Below are 22850 nucleotides of genomic sequence, written 5' to 3'. Positions count from 1 at the left end.
TCAGTTTTTGATTTGTTAAAAAAGTTTGAAATATCCAAAAAATGTCGTTCCACTTCATGATTGTGTCCCACTTGTTGTTGGTTCTTCACAAAAAAATACAGTTTTATATCTTTATGTTTGAAGCCTGAAATGTGGCAAAAGGTCGCAAAGTTCAAGGGGGCCGAATACTTTCGCAAGGCACTGTACACCTTAGCCAAATACATTTAAACTCAATTTTTCACAATTCCTGACATTTAATCCCAGTAAACATTCCCTGTCTTAGGTCAGTTGGGATCACCACTTTATTTTAAGAATGTGAAATGTCAGAATAATAGTAGAGAGAATGATTTATTTCAGCTTTTATTTCTTTCATCACATTCCCAATGGGTCAGACATTTACATACACTCAATTAGTATTTGGTAGCATTGCCTTTAAATTGTTTAACTTGGGTCAAACGTTTCGGGGAGGCTTCCACAAACTTCCCACAATAAATTGGGTGAATTTTGGCCCATTCCTCCTGACAGAGCTGGTGTAACTGAGTCAGGTTTGTAGGCCTCCTTACTCGCACACGCTTTTTCAGTTCTGCCCACAAATTTTCTATGGGATTGAGGTCAGGGCTTTGTGATGTCCACTTCAATACCTTGACTTTGTTGTCCTTAAACCATTTGCCACAACTTTGGAAGTATGCTTGGGGTCATTGTCCATTTGGAAGACCCATTTGCGACCAAGCTTTAACTTCCTGACTGATGTCTTGAGATGGTGCTTCAATAAATCCACATACTTTACCTACCTCATGATGCCATCTATTTTGTGAAGTGCACCAGTCCCTCCTGCAGCAAAGCACCCCACAACATGATGCTGCCACCCCTTGCTTCATGGTTGGGATGGTGTTCTTCGGCTTGCAAGCATCCCACTTTTTCCTCCAAACATAATGATGGTCATTATAGCCAAACAATTCTATATTTGTTTCATCAGACCAGAGAACATTTCTCCAAAAGTACGATCTTTGTCCCCATGTGCAGTTGCTAAGCGTAGTCTGGCTTTTTTATGGCGGTTTTGGAGCAGTGGATTCTTCCTTGCTGAGCGGCCTTTCAGGTTATGTCGATATAGGACTCGTTTTACTGTGGATATAGATACTTTTGTATTTGTTTCCTCCAGCATCTTCACAAGGTCCTTTGCTGTTGTTCTGGGACTGATTTGCACTTCTCGCACCAAAGTACGTTCATCTCTAGGAGTCAACGCGTCTCCTTTCTGAGTGGTATGATGGCTGTGGTCTCATGGCGTTTATACTTGCGTGCTATTGTTTGTACAGATGAATGTGGTACCTTCAGGCATTTGGACATTGCTCCCAAGGATGAACCAGAGGTCTACAATTTTTCTTCTGAGGTCTTGGCTGATTTCATTTGATTTTCCCATGATTTCAAACAAAGAAGCACTGAGTTTGAAGGTAGGCTTTGAAATACCTCAAATTAACTCAAATGATGTCAATTAGCCTATCAGAAGCTTCTAAAGCCATGACATTATTTTCTGGAAATTTCCAAGCTGTTTAAAGGCACAGTCAACTTAGTGTAAACTTCTGACCCACTGGAATTGTGATACAGTGAATTTTAAGTGAAATAATCTGTCTGTAAACAATTATTGGAAAAATTAGTAGATGTCCTAACCAACTTGCCAAAACTATAGTGTGTTGACAAGAAATTTGTGGAGTGGTTGAAAAACGTGTTTTAATGACTCCAACCTAAGTGTATGTAAACTTCCGACTTCAGCTGTAAATACAGTGCCTTGCAAAAGTATTCATACCCCTTGGATTTTTTCAAATTGTATCGTGTTACAAAGTATGATTAAAAGGATTTAATTCTAATTTTTTTGTCAACAATCTATACAAAATACTCTGTAATGCAATTTTTTTTACCGTTTTTAAAGATTAATAGGAATGAAATAACTAAAATATAGTTGCTGCATACATATTCAGCTCCCTGAGTCATGTTAGAAACGCCTGGCAGAGATTACAGCTATGAGTCTTCTTGGGTAACTCTCTAAGAGCTTTACACACCTGGATTGTATAATATTAGCCCATTATTCTTTTCATTACTCTTCTAGCTCTGTCAAGATGTTGGGGTTCATGGCTAGGCAGCAATTTTGAAGTTTTGCCATAGATCTTCAAGCAGATTCAAGTCCAAATGATAACTTGGCCACTCAAGAACATTCATTGTCTTCTTGGTAAGCAACTCCAATGTAGATTTGGCCTTGTGTTGTAGGTTATTGTCCTGCTGAGAGGTTCATTTATCCCCTAGTGTCTGGTGTAAAGCAGACTGAAGCAGGTTTTCCTTTAGGATTATTTCCTGTGCTAAGCCACATCCTGTTTATTTTTATCCGGTAAAATGTCCCAGTATTTGCCGATGTCAAGCATACACACAATGATGCAGCCACCCCCATAGTTGAAAATAAAGAGGCAGTCACTCAGGGATGTGTTGTGTTGGATTTGCCCCAAACACAAGGATTTGCATTTAGGCCAAAAAAAAGTGTATTCTTTTGCTTAGTTTTTTTTTGCAGTATTACTTTAGTGACTTGCTCCATACAAGATGCATGCTTTGAAATATTTATATTCTGTATATTTGTGGTCTTTTCACTCTTTTCATTATTGTGGAGTCACTAAAATGCTTTTGATCCTTCCTCAGTTGTCTCCCATCAGAGCCATTGAACTCTATAATAGTTTTAAAATCAGAAGGACAACTGTGTCTTCGATGTGTGTGTCTGATCTAATTTAGGCTTTCCTTAACAAAGCGCTGAATACTTATGCAATGACTATATTTGATTTATCAAGTTTTTATTCATCTTTTAAAAAAAAATACAATCAAATCAATTTTAATCCCACCTTTAACACAATAAAATGTGAAGAAATCCAAAGGGTCTGAATACTTTTGCAAGGCACTGTATGAAAACAATGCTGAAAGAAATCCACACACTCTTTCTCCTTACACACACAGAACCCAAGAAGACATGGATTATTTCCAAATCTAGTTCAAGTCAACGGAGACTGGAGAGAGAAATATTTTAAACATGTTTAGATCTTAATAATGTTTGGTATATAGATGGTCTGGACCAATATATAAATATAAAAACAATATCTAAACAAATCCACACACTCTCTTTCTCTCTTACACACACACACACCCCTAGAGCATATGCAGCATAAACAAATTGTGTTTCTCTTTCTTAGATCTTAAACATGTACATATATTTGATATTTGATATTCTTCAAAGTAGCCACCCTTTGCCTTGATGACAGCTTTGCACACGCTTGGCATTCTCTCAACCAGCTTCATGAGGTAGTCACCTGGAATGCATTTCAATTAACAGGTGTGCCTTGTTAAAAGTGATTATGTGGAATTGATTTCCTTCTTAATGCTTTTGAGCCAATCAGTTGTGTTGTGACAAAGTAGGGTTGGTATACAGAAGATTTTACCTATTTGGTAAAAGACCGAGTCCATATAATGCCAAGAACGGGGGGGTCAAGGGGTCTGAAAACTTTCCGAAGGCACTGTATGTATAATAATAAACATGTATTCACAGGACTTAATAATGAAATGTGTAAAAAAAAAAAAAGTAACCCCATGCGTCCAAAGACAAAATATAGTACAATATAAAAAACTCACATTGTAAATAAACGCTTTGGCCAATTTAAAACATGTCTTCAGACTTGTCCATAAGTAAGCTCAGAGAACAGGTGTACTAAAGAACATTTGAATTTCTGTTATGGACATGAATGGGATATGTAGACTTGTATTGTGCTGGATATCATCTAAAAGGAGGTTGGAAAGTGCTGGAATTCAGTGTGAGTCGTCAGGCGACTGATAATCCAGAGGTACCCCCATTGCCAAGTCCCATTCCTGGCCTCGTCCCTGAAAGCTTACGCGTTTGACTCCCCTGGTGTCTATTTTTATGCCAGAATGACTGCCTGACCCCCCTCTTCATTAAGGCTGATGACTGATAGGCTTCATTGCTGGCAGGCGCTGTCCATACGTGATGCAACCACCGACCTTGAGTCTGGACCTGGGAAGCAGCAGCAGCCTTTCTAAATAAAGACACGGCTGCGATTGAGTCAGTTGCATAGTTTCCCCTTCGGGCATTTGCAACACACCTAGTGATTGAACTGTGGAGTTGCCCATGTGTGTGTGTGTGTGTGTACTCCACAGGAGGTTGGTGGCACCTTAATTGGGGAGGATGGGCTGGTGGTAATGGCTGGAGCGGAATAGGTGGAATGGTAACAAATAGATCAAACACGTGGTTTGATGCCATTCCATTCACTCCGTTCCAGTCATTATTAAGAGCCGTCCTCCCCTCAGCAGCCTCCACTGTTGTACTCTCATACTCTCATACAGTAGCAGGTATGCAGGTCTAATTGATTTGCTACGCTGAGTTATCTTGCCTGTACACTTTCCTTCGTCGGTTTATGCAAAGCCATCAAGACAAAGAATCTCCCCAACTGCTCAAATGGACTCCAATACGAAGGTACAGAGCCAAATGTGCTAAAACCTGTGTTTAAGTTTGGGAGGGTGAAAATTAAGCCCTTCACTCACTTCCTGCTCCTTCATCTGTGCATTTCCCTGACTGTCCATAAAGAGACAGTCATTGGTGAGGGCACATTGATTTCTCGGCATATCTAGTGATAAAACACGCTCCTCACTCTCCCGGGCCCTTAACTACCCAATTTGAGGGCTCCTGATTTGGCAGGGCCACGGAGCAACTGTAAATATAGTTTTAGGGCAGGGGAAGTGGTGGTGGAGGGGGTTCTCTATTAAAAATCCACACAGCCAGGAGGGGAATGGGAACAGGGGAGCCACCTCAAGGACTCGAGCTAAGCAAAAGACTGAGAAGGAAGGAAAAACAGAGGTCAGAAATGTCCTAAAGGACCTGTCCTCATGTTGGCCTATCCCTCCTTCTACCACTCTCCTGCAAAGTTTCAGAGAGCAGCCTCATAGGTTCTTCTCAGTGCAAATGACAGCACAGTACGCAATGATGCTTCGAGTAAAGGTTTTACCCTTTCAGGCCACTGTAGTGTTCTTACAGTAACCCCTGTACTCAATCACCATGCAGTAGAATCACTGCAATGTACAGTAGTTACCTGAAAGTTTGAGCACCACCAGCATCACATACATTGTACAACCTTGCTTTTTGTCGGGTAACTTTGTCATACTTCTGAATGATGTTTGAAAGCAACATACGTTTCCAGTGCGATCAAGCTGTATTTGTAGAACTCTGTTTCTTGAAAAAAAATAGCTTCCTTGTCTGCAGCTTCCCCTAGTCATTAATGAAGCATTGTCCAGGCCGCACCACTTTATCATGATCTATGAATCTCTGATTTTGATGCAATAGAAAACCAATCCCTTGCAGCACGACTCCAGGCAAAGCATTAGTCATCATGTCTTTGACACTGGAGAAGAATTGAGTCATTCTTTTGAATTAAAAGCGCTCATTTGTAAATATACACTTGCAGACAAAATACATACTCCTCTCTTATTTTGATGTATGAAAGAATGAAGCGACGGCGCTCGGTGATTTAGCGGCAGGACGAAAGGCAGGAGCTTCAAGCTGTGCCCAGACAAGGGATTAGGGCACCGATCGCCGATGATCGAGCACTTTTCCTCGAGGTTGACGTTTGAAAATTCAGATTCTATTATTATTATTATTATTATTTTACGGAGTCATCTCTCGTTGTTCGCAATGTTGAGGGACTCACTAATGGGCTGGTTCGAAGATTATTGGAAATACCCTAAACGGATCTGTCTTTCTCTAACTCTGTTATCTCAATGGTAAATTCACTCCTACACAGTTATAGCCTTATTTTCCTTTGCTGGAGATGTGGAACACAAACTCTGATGCTCATTACCTTGGCTCCGTCACCTAATCGAACATGACATTTATTGAGCACCTGGGGTGAGTTCAATAATCCAAAGTTTATTCTCACTTTAGTTCAATAAAGTTTGCACTCCTCACCTATGGATTTTATACCAACTATCAGACGCATGGCTCATATAACAGACCTTGAGCACCTAATCAAATTATGACATCTCAAGTTAGGAGATGAAATGCATGGGTTGGATGGCGTCTACCAGCCTTACTGATGTCAAGCCACCATTTTCAAAAGAAGGCGTGTAGATACACAGTACAGTCGACAGTTACATTAGTATCAGTTCAATAAGACAAATGTAGCATATTCACAAGCCAATGTTCATCTGTAACTCATTGCATTTTAGAATTCCCCAAAGTACATTTAGGGTGTAGATCAGCTTTAATATTGCAGATAGATTGTAGCTTTCATCAGCGTAATTGTCTGCATCATTTGTTTTTTTGTAAATATATAGTACCAGTCAAAAGTTTGGACACACCTACTCATTCAGGGGTTTTTCTTTATTTTGACTATTTCCTACATTGTAGAATAATAGTGAAGACATCAAAACCATGAAATAACACATTTGGAATCTTGTAGTAACCAAGGAAGTGTTAAACAAATCAAAATATATTTTAGATTTTAGATTCTTCAAAGAAGCCACCCTTTGCCTTGATGACAGCTTTGCACACTCTAGGCATTCTCTCAACCAGCATCAGCTGGAATGCTTTTCCAACAGTCTTGAAGGAGTTTCCACATATGCTGAGCACTTGTTGGCTGCTTTTCCTTCACTCTGCAGTCCAACTCATCTCAAACCATCTCAATTGGGTTGAGGTCAGGTGATTGTGGAGGCCACGTCATCTGATGCAGCACTCCAACACTATCCTTGGTCAAATAGCTCTTACACAGTTTGGAGGTGTGTTTTGGGTCATTGTCCTGTTGAAAAATAAATTCCAGTCCCACTAAGCGCAAACCAGATGTGATGGTGTATCGCTGCAGAATGCTGTGGTAGCCATCCTGGTTAAGTGTGCCTTGAATTCCTGGTGGGAACCATACATGCAGAGATCATCGTTCATCTAGCCATGCTGGTTAAGTGTGCATTGAGTTCTAATTAAATCCCTGACAGTGTCACCAGCAAAGCACCCCCACACCATCACACCACCTCCTCCATGCTTCATGGTGGGAACCACACATGAGTAGATAATCCCTTCACCTACTCTGCGTCTCACAAAGACACGACGGCTGGAACCAAAAATCTCAAATTTGGACTCATCAGACCAAAGGACAGATTTCCACCTGTCTAATGTTCATTGCTCGTGTTTCTTGGCCCAAGCAAGTCTCTTCTTATTATTGGTGTCCTTTAGCAGTGGTTTCTTTGAAGCAATTCAACCAATGCAGTCTCCTCTGAACAGTTGATGTTGAGATGTGTCTGTTACTTGAACTCTATGAAGCATTTATTTGGGCTGCAATCTGAGGTGGTTAACTCTAATGAACATATCCTCTGCAGCAGTCTTCCTTTCCTGTGGCGGTCCTCATGCGAGCCAGTTTCATCAAAGTTTCCAGATTGACTGACCTTCATGTCTTAAAGTAATGATGGACTCTCATTTCTCTTTTACTTAATTGAGCTGTTCTTGCCATGATATGGACTTGGTCTTTTACCAAACAGGGCTATCTTCTGTATATCCCCCCCTACCTTATCACAACGCAACTCATTGACTCAAACACATTAAGAAGGAAAGAAACTCCACAAATTAACGTTAAACAAGGCACATCTGTTCATTGAAATGCATTTCTGGTGACTACCTCATGAAGCTGGTGGAGAGAATGCCAAGAGAGTGCAAAGCTGTCATCAAGGCTACTTTGAAGAATCTCAAATCTGAAATATTTTTTTGATTTGATTAACACTTTTGTGGTTTCTGCAATATTCTGTTATTTCATAGTTTTAATGTCTTCACCAATATTCTACAAAGTAGAAAATAGTAAAAAAAAAAATAAAGAAAAACCCTTGAATGAGTCGGTGTGTCCAAACCTTTGACTGGTACTGTATATATATAATCTACCATTTTTATAGGAGTGGTTAAAACATGCTAATAACGGTTCTCTGAGTAAATCAAAAAAGGTTTGGTATTTTTCCCCATATTTCATCCAGTTCGCTTTATTTTTTATCATATATTACACTTGATCTTTCTTGAATAAGTTACTCCATTTCTTTCAGTTTTTCCTCTAACTTATTCTGTGCCTCTATGGAACAGTTTTTATTTGTCCTTCTATTTCCTTTGTTAATATGAACTCTTCTGACCAAAATTGCTTTTGTTTTAAAGACGAGCATTTAATTGCATGGCCTCTAAAGACACTTTAGTGTCCCATACAATAAGGGGATCTTCTGTATCTATGTTATGTCGGAGAAAGTCTGTTATAAATTATTCTGTCCTACTTAGAAATAAGTTATCATTCAATACGCTTTGATTGAATTCAATTCATTTAAATATCTCTAATGAAATGTCGTAGGTATATTTATTCAATGTTCCACACAAGGTTTGACCATGAACTTTGTTTGTCAATACTTATTCAATAGCTATTGGCATATCAGCACGCATTTTAATTTCTTATTCGGCTTTACCAACATTGTATCTTATAGAGTATTATTACATTGCTTATTTGGGTTATCAAAACAATATACATTTCATTCTGAACTTTCAGATCCAATTATCTTAACATTCAATTGGAGCGGGGAGCTTATCCGGAGTTCCAAACCCAACAACCAGTAATCTGGTTATTTCAGACCGATCAATGTCTCCCCACCGGCATCGGTGCTAGTCTCATTACCACTGTGTGAAGGAGCGGGCCCACAAACTCCAACCTGCCGCGACTGTGTCTCAATGCCAATGAGACTGGCAAGTCTTTTAATAGCCCAAGGCGTAGGCCTCTGTCTGAGTGTAGGTCTGAACAGGTACAGCATCATCACAATAGGTAAAACTACTACAGGGTGGGAAATAAATTGGCCTATTCCCTGCTTGGATAATTACTCATATATTCACAAGTACTTTTCTGAATCTATAGGAATTAAGTCCAGGATAGCAGGATAGCTGGGAATGGATGTGGCAGTCATACACTCTTAGAAAAAAGGGTTATTCGGCTGTCCCACTCCTTTCCACAGATGGTTCTACCTGGAACCAAAAAGGTTTCTTCAAAGGGTTCTCCTATGGGGACAGCCGAAGAACCCTTTTAGTTTCTACATAGCAACTTTTTTTCAAAGAATGTAGTCGTAGGCCTCGCTATTAGCGTGGGTGGTGGGAACGACTAGGTAAGAAGAAGGGAGGAGGAAATGGTTGAGCGGGTGAAGAGATGGCGGTGGCAGCAGATGTATGGTGCCGTGCATACGGGTACAGTATGTGGGAGACGGGGTTAGCGACAGAATGCTAATCGGCCTCTTGGGCGCTGAGCCGGAGCAAATCAACTCCTCAGAGCGGATCATGGCACGGTCTGACATTAAACCCCCACACCTCCTCCCCTACCACGTCAAACACACACTCTCATCTCACTGCTCACAGGAGAGATGGTGGGAGAGGGTGAGAGAAAAACTGTAAATGACAGAGAGAAAGAGAGAGAGAAAAATAGAAGGAGAGTGAAAGCGGGAAAGGGAGAGTGACCTTAAGGGAGGGTCTATAGGAAGAGAGAGTAAGGTAGATAGAGAGGGCTACAAATATAGAGGAATGTCTTCAGAAGAGGTAATATGTGTACTAGTGACTACGAGCGTTTGGGCCAAACTTTGAATTGTCGTATTCACAGACCGGTTTTCCAATACTACTGTCTACCTTCACACCTTAGACTCAACGTCACCCGAGCTTGAGTCGAAAAATATTCTCCTTTGTATTGAATTCGACAAACGCACGTCTCACAATGGTGCGACCGCACGCACGCCTTGAAACAATGGTGCGACCGCACGCCTTGAAACCCCATGTTCGCTGGGAACAAGGTGAGGCATGTCAGCGGGAGATATGGAGGCCTCTTGAGTCAGGATACGGTGCGGCGTGGCGACAACACCCGCAATCAATTAGAGAGATTGCAGCGCTCAGGTGGCGCTTGTATACCGGTCCGCGATGACACCGAACGTCCTCCTGGAAAGGTACCTGGCAGGAATGCTAAGGAGTGCAAGCAGCTGTACACACACACACACATACACTCAAACACACAGACAGCTACACACACACACACGCACGTGCATGCACACACTCTCAAAGGTCATTGAAGCCCTGGAGCATGTAGAATCTGAACACACCTCAGTGCCCAAATACACCTCCCTGGTGCCCCCTGTGTTAGTGCCAGGGGATGTGAGTTCAGCATGCTGATGTAAGCAGATCCCTAAAGAGCAAATGGAAGTCATTTTTTTGTGGGTGTGTGTCATTGTCTTTGAATGTGTGTGTGTGTGTGTGTGTGTGTGTGTGTGTGTGTGTGTGTGTGTGTGTGTGTGTGTGTGTGTGTGTGTGTGTGTGTGTGTGTGTGTGTGTGTGTGTGTGTGTGTGCGTGCGTGCGTGCGTGTGTGTGTGCGCGTGCGTGCGTGCGTGCGTGGGTGTGTCTGATGATATGACTATGATTTGTTTGTCCTTATGTGTGTACAGTGGCTGTGTAGTAGGTAAGCTAGTCAAGGAGGAATTGGCTGTACATTGCTCTCGTGCCTCTGGAATAAGATCCTTGAGATGAGCGTCCTATACTATGCTCAATAAAATGCTGTAGTTCACAATGGATAATCCATACTTATACAATTTGCCAGTTTATAATGACGTCTAATTCGTACAGAACTAGCCATGACGGAATAGGATTTCATTACTTGGCAAACTGCACCGCTCTGGTTCTATTTAAAATATGGTAAACCTCCTTCTTCTGGCTTCTCAGAGAGATAATGGCATATTCCCTACATAGTACACTACTTTTGAGCAGAACCCCATATGCTCCGGTCAAAAGTAATGCACTGTGTAGGGCAAAGGGTGCCATTTGGGATTTGTGTTTGTTACCCCACTGCTCCGAGGACTCAGGATGACGCATAGACTCTGACGGCTTTGACAGATTAACAGATTTAAGGTGCTCGACTCGGCTGTTCAATACACCTAGGAGAGGGATGGGAGGCGATGGGGGTGGAGGTGGGAAGGGGGTCTTGCGGTGTTAGGCATTTTTGTCTACGTGGAATTGCTTTGCCTGTCTGTGAATGTGCTGTTTAGCTGTTCACCGGTATGTTCCTGCATGTTCTAATGTTTCTATAACTATCTATTTGCGAACATGTATGTTTGCGACCATGCTGGTCCTCTGTAGCTCAGTCAGTTACATGGCGCTTGCAACGCCAGGATGGAGAGTACGATTCCTGGGACCGCCCATACGTAAAATGTATGCACAAATGACTGTAAGTCGCTTTGGATAAAGCCATCCGCTAAACGGCAGATATTGTTTTTATATATTATGTAAGGGGAAGTGTGTGTGTGTGTGTGTGTGTGTGTGTGTGTGTGTGTGTGTGTGTGTGTGTGTGTGTGTGTGTGTGTGTGTGTGTGTGTGTGTGTGTGTGTGTGTGTGTGTGTGTGTGTGTGTGTGTGTGTGCGTGCGTGCGTGTGTATGTGATGCACTTAATGTCACTATTTTTCCTTGTTATGGCAACAAAAACATTTTTTTAACACAACAAGGCAAAATCAAGTAAATGTCAAGCAGATGTTTTGGTGATAAGAGAAACAGTGTTGATTTGAAACATTCTATTTCTTTGCCTTGGGGATTCTAGTCATAAGAAAACACTTACATTTGAATGTGATGATATCACAATTGAAAAGCTTACTTACGGTCCCTTCCCAACAATGCAATAATATAGACAAATAATAGCACAAGGAATAAATACACAATGAGTAATGATAACTTGGCTACATACACGGGCTACCAGTACAGAGTCGATGTGCAGGGGTACGGGGTAATTGAGGTAGACATGTACATATAGGTAGGGATAAAGTGACTATGCAACGGGATGGATAATAAACAGTAACAGCAGCGTATGTGATGAGGGTCAATGTAGATAATCCGGGTAGCTATTTAACTAACTATTTATCAGTCTTATAGCTTGGAGGTAGAAGCTGTTCAGGGTCTGTTGGTTCCAGACTTGGTGCACCGGTACCGCTTGCCATGCGGTAGCAGAGAGAACAGAAAATGGCATCATATGAATGCATACAGCATCATAAGCCACAGCTTCCTCAAGTGTGTGTGTGTGTGCATAGCAAGGGGCTGGACAGCATGTCTGTGTGTGTGCAGACGTCTGTGTGTGGGGGGGTGATGGCTCCCCCCACCACCCACCAGCCCCGATCGGTGTCCTTCACTCCCAGCCCCTGCCGTTCTCACTTTGATTTCTTAAGTGCTTTGTTTTATCACACTGTGTGTGTGTGTGTGTGTGTGTGTGTGTGTGTGTGTGTGTGTGTGTGTGTGTGTGTGTGTGTGTGTGTGTGTGTGTGTGTGTGTGTGTGTGTGTGTGTGTGTGTGTGTGTGAGGGAACAGGTTCATTGTGTAGTCCCTCTATACAGTAAGTCTCTCACAGACCACTGCCCATAACGTGACAGCTTAAACAACACCAACGCATTAGCCTCTTGTCTGTCTTCTATTTATGAAGTTACAGTATTATATTCTACCAAAGCCCAATTTAGAATTTTGCTCAGTAACTCTATGTTTTAATGTTCATTTATTGCGCAGGTGACAAATGGCATCCTATTCCCTTTCTAGTGCACTACTTTTGACCAGGGCCCATATGTTAGTAGTGCACTACATAGGGAAAAGAGTGCCATTTGGGATGCAAACCTATATCTGCACATTGTCCATTTCAGATGATATTATGAAGGTCATGAATTGAATGTCAATTAATTTCCTCATGACTGAATGAAGAGAGCCATCATACACCTATCACTGCCGTGATTCAAAACATTCGCAAACGATCAAACGCTACAAATATAAATATCTGATCCAAAACGTGATTGATCCCAAATGTTATTATTCAGTTCAAAATCAAACACTCCGTATCTCTTCCTCGGACAGGTCACGACTCACGGTGGCACGTCGTGACCATTGTTGTCAGTTTCTCACCCACGGCTACTCCCATCTATTGACTGTGTCCTCATCCGGACACAATGTTCCCTCTCTTGAAAGTGCCGAACGCAGACAAAACGCTCACTTTGTCTGCCTAAGCAAATAATTACTCCAGCTAATTAGCCATGCTGTGGATAGCTGGAGGCGAACACTCCATTAAAAAAACAACTCTGTATGCAGAAACAGGACACTCTCCACTAGGGGGCGCCACACCATTGACCTTCACAGACAAAGTGGAATAGGTGGCATCCCTAAGACACCCTATTCCCTATATAGTGCATTTATTTTGACCAGTGAACAGGGTGCCATTATAGATGCAACTATAGTCTAAATCAGGGGTGGCCAACCTTTCTGCAGAGCCAGTGGATATGCAGCATATTGTTCCAGCCATGCTTGAACACACCTGACTCGGCTGATTCAAATTAGTTGCACTTCAGGACTGTGATTGGCTGAATCAGGTGTGTTGATGAAGGGCTGGAGAATAACTCTGCACTGCCAGTAGCTCTACCCGCCATAGCTCTACAAGGGGCTCCACCCGCCATAGCTCTACAAGGGGCTCTACCCGCCATAGCTCTACAAGGGGCTCTACCCGCCGTAGCTCTACAAGGGGCTCTACCCGCCGTAGCTCTACAAGGGGCTCTACCCGCCATAGCTCTACAAGGGGCTCTACCCGCCATAGCTCTACAAGGGGCTCTACCCGCCGTAGCTCTACAAGGGGCTCTACCCGCCATAGCTCTATCTGCCATAAAATGGCATGGACATACATTTAGGATGTGTTAGCTTTGACTGCCTAGCTTTTAATTTTCCAGTCATGTCAGATTGTTGGTAACTTTGAAGGAAGGGGGCAGGAAAGGAGTATTTCAACATGTCCATAAACCCACATCCACCGACACTATTTCTACCATTTTAAGTCAAACGTGGAGCTGCCTTTTGGTTTCCCTTGAAAAAAAGAGAAGCCATATTTCGATTTACCCAGAAGAGTAAAAAAAATACACCTCTGTAGGTCTCTCCCCTACGCTACCTCCATGTTCTTTCACTCTGGTTATCTGGGCAGGAACGAACAATACCATGAAAATTCTGGGAAGGATACTGTGTTGGGCGGCTGTTAAAATGCTATCTCCTTTTGTTTAGCCGGGCCTCTGCGTCTGCCTGGCACCATTACCCACTGAGCAACTAATGAGTCTTACAAATGTGTATTATTTGCATCAAAAGGCATGGCGCATTTTCAGCAGCAGAGACGTGCCAGCGCCCAGGAAGAAGCAGTTACAGGTATGGCCTGTTGATCTGCCAACCTGAAAGAGGGAGGGTTGGGAGGGAGGGAGGGAGATTATACCGTTCTCATTCTCGATGCCACATGCCCGAACGTCTGCGAAACCAATCATTTTAGTGAGTGAGTGTGTGTGTAAACAGTACGTGTACAGGTTTGTGTCTGTTTCTTCCTTTCCTCTCTCTCTCTCTCTCTCTCACTGCTCTCTCGCTTGCTCTCTTCCTCTCTCTCTCTTCCTCACCCCATCCTCAGTCTCTCTCTCTCTCTCTCTCTCTCTCTCTCTCTCTCTCTCTCTCTCTCTCCCCTCCCTCTCTCTCTCTCTCTCTCTCTCTCTCTCTCTCTCTCTCTCGCTCTCTCTCTCTCTCCCTCTCTCTTTCTCTCTCTCTCTCTCCCTCCCTTCTCCGTCTGTCTCTATCTCTCTCTTCCTCCTCCTCTCTGTCTCTGTGTGTACAGTCGACTTGTTCAAACCGGATTAGGTTTGCCTAATGACCCGGCCGAGATCCTCGCACCTTATTATCCCAACCACCAACAGGCAGGGAATTAGGAGCTGCAAACGGACTGACCTGAAATCCCTCTGGTGACCTGGAGTGAGGGCTGTATATGAGCTAGAGCTAAATCACAACACCAGCGCAGCATAGAAGAGATTAAACAGACCTGACTGGACAGACTGACTGCCTTTGCACTTGTCCGATAAGGAAAGAGGAAATAGCTCCCCCTAGTGGCCCCCAGCAGTACATCAACCTGGCACTTTGATTAGTGTGTATTTGTGTGTGTGTTGTGTCTCTGTGTGCTTGTGTATGCATCTGTTTGTGCGTGCGTGCCTGCCCTTGTGTGTATAGCTCTGTGTGTGTGTTTCTTTATCCTTTGTGTGTGAAAGTGGCCATTCCGTGCCAAGGCTCGCCGTATGAATGTATACCCAGGAGCCTAGTTCCAGTTGGACAGGGTGGCTGTAACTACACGGCTGTTTGTACATTTAAATGAGATTGGGCCTTGTTGGATTTTGTTTAGGAGAGCTGGCCAGGATCTTCTACAGGTTTTTAGTCGCCTGGTTTTGGAGAGCTCAGCTCAGCCGTTAACACCACTGGCAGATGCTCCTAGTTTTAGCTCTCTTATGTATCATGCTTCAGAATTAAATAGCGAAAGGTTTCACAGCCTGCTAAATGATCAACCTAATTAAGAAGTTGTCGTGTTGTGTGGAAAGGCGACACAGCCGCACCTGTCAACCAGTGAAAATGAGTGACATTGAGAGAGTGACATGTATTAATGAGTGACTTGTACGAAGCAGATAGTTGACACTATTTTAGTTAATGTATCTAGTGTTCACACAATGACATGACTACCATCTGCAGATGACGAAATGATGTTTTTGCATGAATTGCTTTTCAATCCTGGGGAGAGTTAGCCCAGTACTTACTCCCCCCAGCTCCATGGGTGGCTAGGTAATGTAACCAAATGTATGCGCTACACTGAGATGCATGGCAACCCTCGCCATGGCGATGGGGAAGGTCATTTAGAGCTCTAACAGGTATGACAGAGCAAGCAGGAGTGTGTTTTTATGGGAGTGTGTGTGTTCGTTTGTGTCGCCGTGTGTGTGTGTTCGTTTGTGTAGCCGTGTGTGTGTGTGTGTGTGTGTGTGTGTGTGTGTGTGTGTGTGTGTGTGTGTGATCATGCCGCCATGTGTGTTTGTACTTGTGTGTGTGTGTGTAAGGAAAGGGATGCTAAATGATAGGTGAGGCCACAGATATCGGCGCTACTCCCTGCACAGTGTGAACCAGGAGGACGTGAGCCGGAAGAGTGCTTTGCACATATATTACAATCTGTATAGGTCACCAATTACCTGAAGGTGCCATTTCAGGTGTCAATTTCTAGATCTCTATCTATCCAGAAGACCGACACGCACATTTCCCATTCTGTTTGCCCTCTATCCCCACTGCAATCGGCCACTCCGTGACTGCCGCTCTTCTCCTGGATGGGATTGTGCTGTTGGGTCGGAACAAGGAGACAGGAATTAGTCCCTGTGCTGTGTGGCCTCGCCCCCGGACTGATAGGGCCGTCCAACTGAACGCCTGTCCAATTTCCCCCTTAGCCTTGCGCTGAATCCATTAGCTCTACCATATCCTCCGCTGGAGCCGCACGCCTCTTGATAGCATCCACCATCTATGTTATTTTTCTTATTCTTATTTTCAATTTTGCGGCTGGGGAAAGGTCAGGATTAGTTATCGACAGGCTGTGTCTAAGCCCAGACGGGGAACCACAGACGCAGCTCTGGGTCCCCTAAACCTATTTTCCTCAGTCCCAGCAGTGGCCTAATCTGTATGGGAGGGGGGGGGGGGGGGTGAAGTCTTTATGTGAGGATACATGTTTGTATGGCTGTGTGCCTACTGCATATGGCTTCGCTAAGTTCCCTTCCCTTCGTGATTATGCACAGAGGTGTCAAACACATTGGATGAATTGAAAAGAGTGATCGAATTTCTTGCAAGGTAGTATTTGATGGACCTTTTCATCAAGTGGCCCATAAACAATCTATTGTCACATCAGTTTAAATTGGATTTCAATCAGTCTGTCAATTCAATGTCTGACCGCAAATAGGTGTAGCTGTTCTTTGTAAGTGACAAGCCACACAGGGTTGATATTCAGTATATTGGTCCCACTCTCTCCAACCTATTTTCCTCTCTCGATCCCTTTCTCCCTCCGTCCTCCAGCACAGTTAGGGATGATTCCCAGTGTGAGGTGTAGCTGTCCCAGAGCTGTGAAATGATGATAGAGGAGCACAAGCCCCTTACCCATCCATCTTTATCCTTCCCTCTTCCGATCCCCCTTTCCCACCGATTCCAGAGTGGGGGGCCAGTAGGGTCGGTGTGACGGTGACGGATTCCCGGGGCTGGACAGACAGGCCGAAGCCCCCCAAACTCATTCCAGTCTCTGCCCTAAACTGGGCTGTTAATCCCTTCGACCCTGGCCTGGTCAAAGGTGAGGGAGGGAGGGAGGGGGGGAGAAAGAGAGGGGGGGACAGAGAGCGAAAAAGAAGGGAAGGGCAGAGAGAGAGAGAGAGAGAGAGAGAGAGAGAGAGAGAGAGAGAGAGAGAGATGGAAAGAGAGAGACAGAGAGACAGTGTGATGCATTGACTTTGTGCTCTTCTCATCTTCCATGGTCACAGCCTCAAATGGACATGTATAATAAAATGGGGATTCAAGTTCTTATTTGGACTCTGGTGCGTTGTAATATTCAGTTCTGTTGAATTTTGTCAATTTTTGGGGATTTTGGTTATGCAGCCCTGTATATACTTCCACAGAGTCAGATTAACTCTAGTTAGCATTTGCTCACAAAACTATCTCTAACTTCCTTCATACTGGACACAGAGACATTAAAATGGTATCCACAAGTTCGTCTGACTCCGGAGAAGAAGATAATGGTCATCATGGCCAAAATCCCAGAGTGTCCCTTTAAGTCGTTAAAGATTGATCCGATTCAAAACCAAGGTGAAATACAAATATAAAGGCCCCTGCAGAAGATTTTTAAAAACACAGAAATTCTGAAAGATGACCTCCAAAATGTTACCACGTCTTCTCCTTTGTCAATAAAAAAAAAAGTTGAAAGTTGAATGGAGAAAAAGTTCATTCAAATGTGCACAAACATTTCACGTCTTTCATTCCCAGATTCCTTTTCATTGTCCGGCTCTTTGGTCATCTCTTAAAAAAAAAGATGTAACCTGGCATATTGTAATAGAAATAAATCAAACCAATGGATTATCAGCACTAATAGTCCTCACAACCCTCACAGAGCCTTATGAAGATAGATCTTTGCCTTATGGAAGGCAATCACGAAGAGAACTTATCATAACAGAAATTAAGAGCTAGCCCCATTTGTTATTCCAAGACCCAAGGCTACATTTCCATATAAAGTAATGGCACAGTGTATTATTCAACTATTAGAGACTTCTATGTGCCTTGTGCATAAAAAGATTTATGATGTGCTGTATTTTGAGATAGCGTTGACCGGGCTCATATTTATGGCTCTCGTGTTCTTTCCTCTTATCACTTCTGCTCACGTCGACAGTAGTGCAGTATAGATAGAGATCTTGGCAGCTGGTTTCCGGCCAAGTAGATCTAACCTTCCAACCCCTGCAGGGGGCAATGGTTGACCCATACATGGTTAGGTTACAATGTGTGCTTTGGGGGGGAAGCTGGGGGCGAATAAGGTTTATCTGGGGTGTGGGGTCGTTGCTCGTCTGTGAAGAACCTTTTGAGGTGGCACCGTTTGAGTTAACCAAGAAACCTTGCTGGATGCATACGTCCATTCTAGAGACTTATGGAGCATGCGAACATCGAGGCACATGGACGGAGTGTGACCAGACATCCTGGGCATTTCCAATTCACCAGGCTATATCTTCCACAATATTAGCGAAATAATGATTATTGTGTTAAAAAAAAAAACGAAACTATTTAGACATGCCCACTGTCCAATCTTCGCTATGGCCAGTCCGTTTCTGCCTCAGTACTTTGTCAACCTGCAGTGGTTTATTTATACTTTAGCTGTTACCATTTGCCCATTTTGGCTGTGAGACCTCTCAATCACATAATATAGTCAGGAGTGGTTGTAGTGGTGTCAAACTGCAATGGGTGATGCTCTATATGCGAAAATATTATAATCGCAAAAGTCCCCCAACCAGAAATGGTATGAAGGTGTGGCGTAGGAAAGCCATAAGGCCATTAAAACCCATGATCATTAATTTCCCCTCCCTCTCCTAATCCATCTCTCTGGGAGAATGGGCCTGTCCTTAAACACCCAAGGCTAGCAATCTATCCCCTATCCTGTCTCCATGAATTAGAGTGAACCAAACCTAGCCAGACTCAAAGAGACAGTGAGACAGTGAGACTCTTCCTCTTTCTTGCCCTCTCATCTTCCTTTATCTGTGCCTCTATCTGTGCGCCTCTGTCTATTATCTCTCTCTTTATCTCTGTCTCTGTCTCTTTCTCTCTCTCTCTCTCTCTGTCTCTCTCTCTCTCTCTCTCTCACTGTCTCTTTCTCTCTCTCTCTCTGTCTCTCTCTCTCTCTCTGCTCTCTCTCTCTCTCTCTCTCTCTCTCTCTCTCTCTCTCTCTCTCTTTATCTCTCTCTCTCTTTCTCTTTATCTCTGTCTCTGTCTCTCTCTGTCTCTCTGTCTCTCTCTCTCTGTCTCTCTCTCTCTCTCTCTCTCTCTTTATCTCTGTCTCTCTCTCCCTCTCTCTCTGTCTCTCTCTTTATCTCTGTCTCTCTCTCTCTCTCTCTCTCTCCCCAAAATAATCTGTATGAATATGAATACAATTTAGATTATACTCAGCATAGGAGAATGTGCGACAAGACTTTGTCGATGGCAATTTGTTTCTCTGTGAGCTGAGGTGTACATAGCGGTGTGTGCTTGTTCCAGGAAGATATCTGGTATTGTATTTGGTATTCGTGTGGATCTGGTTCTCTTCACCTGTGGTGAAATAGTCAACCGACAAATTTTCTCACAATACACATACATTTTCTCTGTGTTTTTCTCCCAGCTTTGTGTGGGTTTATGCAATGAGAGGTGTCGGCTCAATTATTAAAGGTGTATTTGTAGAAAATTGAAGTGGATTGAAGACTGGATTGAATTGGCTGTGTTATTTGAGCAAGGGAAGGCATCTCCTTATTGCCTTATTTAACAGAGGTGGCTTGATGAATAATCTTGCCTCAGATCTGAAAACGAACCTTTAGCTGAGCGGGCTAACGCAGTCATGCTGGAGACCTGGGTTTGAATCCCAGACAGTCACACGTGCCTGGTGTACTGGATTCTTTTGGATTTTGGGGGTCTGGGATTGAAGGCTATGAGAGAGAGTCGTCTGGAGCATGCAGCCCCTCATTTTCTGCCTGGCTAGTCATGAAAAGCGCGAGAATAAAAGTGGGCGCTTCAAACCAAGGTCTATTCCCCCATCATCGGATCCCCAAGGTTAGCCACAGCATTGCACTTTGTCACGTCAGAACATCAAAAAATTCCCTCTCTTCCTTGCCACGCCATGAGAATGACTTCAGCTAATCTCTCACCACAAAGTCCTACTAAACATCTAGTGAATATTTATAGGCTATTAATAACATATATATAAACTGCTTGTGTCACCGGATGTCGGGAATTATAGCCGGACATTAATATCTATGCGCCGGAACTCCGACATTCGGGTCCGGTATTCCCAAAGGTAGATGGATGGGCCGGTGTTGGGATGCGGTGCCAGGAACTGCAGACGGAGAGGTTCGTGATCCGGAGGTTCCATCCAAATCCAGGACCATAATTGGTGTAATCGCTTGATGAATTGTGGCCATTTAGCTTTTTTTTTTTATCTGCAAGCTTCAGCAATTTCTTTTATCGTGTTGTAAAGCACCTTGGTTCACGGCATGTCTAGATATCGTCAAGTGTGGAGAGAATCCTGCAAATGTTAAATATGTACAATTGGCCGAGTAATTAGATTAATAGGGTCTAAATGAGCACCGGGGCAGGAGTGAAAACCAAATTCGCTCTTCCTTTGACGGAGTCCTGGGAGAACCACATCATCTGTTCATTACCTGTTCATTATCTGTTCATTATCTGTTCAAAAAAAACTTTTTTATGCTGCAATTCTTCGGCGCCTCGTCTCCCTCATCGCACCTAAAATCCCAAGTCCTCTCTCTCTCTCTCTCTCTCTCCCTCTCATCGCTGGTTCGTCTGACTTTTCATTTAAGGAATGTTAATCAGACCTGATAATGAAGCAAACTTTTGAACCTGTGTAAAAAAATAAAAATACAATTAATAAAGTTTAAAAAAAAACACAGATCCCTTTAGAATACTCTACCCTAGCTCTCATCTTTGAGCCAAGAGATTCATGGGAGGTTTTGCTCAGTGGTCCAAATTTGGTATGGGTCTTTTTCACCCCTTCACCTGAAACTTTGTTTCTATAGAGCAGCTCTACATTATGCATTGGGCCAAATAGTTAGATACTCACAGATGTTAAGAGAGTAGAATGTGAGGCAAGGGCATGTGGGACCTTCTCGATTGCCTCTGAGTGCGCTTGGTATATTTGGACATTTCAAGGTGTATTCAGAGTGTTGGAGATGTGCGTGTACTCTGAAAGTGGTCCGGGCCTCCTCCCCTTCTTCAACCTCATGTTTACGTTCATGTTCTACCCCCTGTGACGTACTTGTTAAAAGCTACCTGGGTTTTCATGCTCTTTGTTTGTCCAGATCGATCGAATTTTAACTCCTTTTGCTGCAAGTGATTCATCCAAGCAGTCGATGTCAGAACCCTCAAGGCACCTGTCGGGAAAGGTGGCAAGGGCTTCCAGGAGTGCTAGAGTAGATGTTTTTTTTTTTTTTTTTTACACCCGGTGTGAGTTCTGGTACAGTGTAGAGTTACTGTAACTACTGTAGCTTTACACTGCTAGCTAAATTCCGATGATATGGTGCATCATCACCCGGGGCCTTTTCCAGGCATGTTGGCGGCTGGACTCCAGTGATTTTTTTCCCCATTGGGAAAAAAACTGGTTGAATCAACGTTGTTTTCGCGTAATTTCAACTAAAACATGAAATGTGACGACCTTGAATCAAGGTGGAAAACTGATTGGATTTGCAAAAATGTTCGGGAATTTTGTTTTATTTTCACCCAACTTTGAACCTAAATCCAATGACAGGGTGACATTTTTGGTTGACTTCACTTTGAATACATCAAAACTAGACGTTGAACTGATGTCTGTGCCCCGTGGGTTCCTGCTGGGAGGACAGGCATTTGACTCCGAACCCAATCTATCCTGGAACCATGGCGTACTTTCATCCTCTTTGGGGAACATATTTTTCACAAGAATTACATCAACATGCTCTTTTAAATTGGTGATTGGACCAGAAATCGGGGTTAGGCAGTGGCCACATGTACATTAGTTCCATGGTGTCCATTGAATGGACATTTCCATTTCCACTTCATAAGTCTACTGTCACTTCTAACCCCAAGCTGTATCCTATAGCAGTGAATGTGTACTATTTGCTGTAAGCCACGTGAGGCTTTAGCAGGCATTAAAAACATGAAAGCACTGTAGAAGAAGAAGACTCAGCAAGAGCTCCTCTGGGCTCCTGTCAATGAGAAACAATACGTGGCAATCATACTTTAGCCTGTTTTTGACCTGACGCGGATTAATTACAGTGGTGCACAATTGACACCTTGCCGGAACTCTTGAGGAAGACGCTCCCACACTGAGGCCTTAAAGTAGAAAAACAGCATTACTACCAGAGAGGCCCCGTGGTTTATGAACTAGCATGGCATCAACCTAACTATTCTGATTTGTATTCATGATGGAGTAACTCAGTAACAGCACATGTGCAGCCTGGGCACATATGGAAATGACAAGTCCTATTAATAGAACAAGGCCGAGTCTTTCCAAGCTCCTTCCCTTTGTAGGCTACTCACACCAGAGAGAGACTGTGCCGTGTACAACACATTCAAACAGGAACATGAAGGTGTGGTTACATGCACACTGCAAGGCATTACTTGTCAGGCAACCCAACAGGCATTAGTGTGTGTGTGTTATTCCCTAATCACAGCCAGACAGAATTAGATTTAAGTCATTTATCAGACACTCTAATCCAGAGCAAC

This window comes from Oncorhynchus clarkii, chromosome 9 (assembly GCF_045791955.1).
Source record: "Oncorhynchus clarkii lewisi isolate Uvic-CL-2024 chromosome 9, UVic_Ocla_1.0, whole genome shotgun sequence".
Classification (NCBI taxonomy): domain Eukaryota; kingdom Metazoa; phylum Chordata; class Actinopteri; order Salmoniformes; family Salmonidae; genus Oncorhynchus; species Oncorhynchus clarkii.
Note: the sequence above shows the minus strand (reverse complement) of the source record.